This window comes from Erinaceus europaeus, chromosome X, assembly GCF_950295315.1.
Source record: "Erinaceus europaeus chromosome X, mEriEur2.1, whole genome shotgun sequence".
NCBI classification, from domain to species: Eukaryota; Metazoa; Chordata; class Mammalia; order Eulipotyphla; family Erinaceidae; genus Erinaceus; species Erinaceus europaeus.
Genome location: NC_080185.1, coordinates 86,897,675 through 86,900,109, shown reverse-complemented (window position 1 = coordinate 86,900,109; position 2,435 = coordinate 86,897,675).

The following is a 2,435-nucleotide window of genomic DNA, read 5'->3' as shown; positions in this document are numbered from 1 at the left end:
GTGTATCTCCTGCGAAGTTAGTGTGGCACGAGTTCCTGATCCCTCTCCCACGCAGCAGCCTAGATCGGCTCCAGTTGAGTTCTCTCCAACCCAGAGAGCACTAGCTCAGGAAGAAGTACCCTCAGGCTATCCCGGCATGCAACACTACCTGGCTCCATGATTTCTTTGCCGAGTTCACAGTGTTTTAATTAAACATCTTTAAGTCATCATTTTCTTCATACCCACAGCTCCCTGTTCATTATTATGCTTTAAAACTTACAATATTTTTAAAATTGTTTTTTATTATTTATTTATTAATATTCATTTATATTCCTTTTGTTGCCCTTGTTGTTTAACATTGTTGTGGTTATTGATGTCATTGTTGTTGGATAGGACAGAGAGAAATGGAGAGAGGAGGGGAAGACAGAGGAGGGATAGAAAGATAGACACCTGCAGACCTGCTTCACCGCTTGTGAAGCGACTTCCCTGCAGGTGGGAAACCAGGGGCTCAAACCAGGATGCTTATGAGGGTCCTTGAGCTTTGCGTCACATGCACTTAACCCGCTGCGCCACCAACCAACTCCCCAAAACCTACAATATTTTTAGATTTACGTATATGGTTATCATTTTCTACAATTCTTTTAGCTTCTAGTTTTTCAGACTGTCCTAGGGAATCATTTCCTTTTTCCTTAGGTATAGCTTAAAGGGCAGTAATTTTCAAACTCCTCTGTGCATCAACAACACATTTAAACCCTTTAAAATACATATGCATGTCTGATTTCATCCCTAGATCTTCAGATTTATTTTGGCTGAACTGGGGACCATACACTGGTATTTCAAATAAGAATAAACACAAAAGTTTTCCGAGTGATACTAATAGATGCCCAAAGTGGAAAACTACTGTTTTGTATCTTTTATATTTATTACTGCTTTGTCTATTGCTTGTCTTCCCCACTAAAACACAAGTTCCAAAAGTAATTTTTTCTCACTCTGTTGTTAAATCTCTACTCACCACTACTGCCTTGAAGAGAGACAAGCTCAAGATAATTACCAAACAAATGTTTTCTGAATTAATGAAAATGACAAGAATAGGGTACATGGCAGAAACAAAGAGGGGCAGTATCTATTTTTGTCCAAAAAATGAAAGGCAGAGTCAGCAAGATTTCACAAAAGTGGTGAAATGTGATCTGACCTTAGAAAGTGAAAATCAGTATAGTGTGAAAGCACAGAATTTGAGCTCTTTGTGCAATCTAAAAATAATAAACAGTTGTTTCAGACTTGGGATTTTTTAAAATTTTATTAGTGATTTCATAATGATTATCAAGATTATAAGATAACAAGGGCACTTACCACTACCAGGAAGTACTTCCCCTCCATTGGAAGCTTCCTTATTTTTTAAAAATTTTATTTATTTATCCCCTTTTGTTGCCCTTGTTGTTTTATTGTTGTAGTCGTTGTTGAATAGGACAGAGAGAAATGGAGAGAGGAGGGGAAGATAGAGAGGGGGAGAGAAAGACAGACATCTGCAGACTTGCTTCATGGCCTGTGAAGCAACACCCCTGCAAATGGGGAGCTGGGGGCTGGAACCGGGACCCTTTCTCAGGTCTTTGTGCTTTGCACCACCTGCGCTTAACCTGCTGCGACACCGCTGGACTCCCAGAAGCTTCCTTTTTCTTTATCCCTCTGGGTGTATGGACCAAAAGTCTTTATTGGGTGCTAAAGGTGAAAGGTTTGGCTTCTGCAATTGCTTCTCTGCTGAACATGGACTCGCAGGTTGATGTCTCTATTTTTCTTTAGTAGGGTAGGGCTCTGGAGAAGTGAGGTCCAGGACACATTGGTGAGGTTCTTGGACATCAGACTTGGGTTTACCGTGGAATAGCATGTGTTGTTAGAGATAATGGGGAAAAAGAGAGAGAAAGAACCCCAAGTCTTTGTATACCATGGTAAAAATTGGGAATTGGGTCTGGCAGTAATGCAGAGGGTTAAGAGCCCATGGCAGTAAGTGCAAAGACCAGAGTAAATATCAGGGTTTGATCCCGATTCCCCACCTGCGGGGGGGGGGGGGGGTTTGCTTCACAAGCAGTGAAACAGGTCTGCAGGTGTCTATCTCTCTCTCTCTCTCTCTTTCTCCCCTCTCTCGATTTCTCTCTGTGCTATACAACAAGAACTACCAATAACAACAATAATAACCATAACGATTAAAAAAGGGGGGAGCAACAAAAGGGGGAAATAACCTCCAGGAGCAGTGGATTCGTGGTGCAGGCACAGAGCCCGAGCAATAACCCTGGTGGCCAAAAAAAAAAAGAAAAGAAAAGAAAGAAAACGATTGGCAATTAAGGAGAAATGGTGGTTTTTAACTTGAAAAAGTGATCCTGGTGACTGAATGAAAGAAATGAATGAAATTAAATATCATGTGCCAGTTCTTCACATGTACTTATTTAGTTTGTTACCTGACA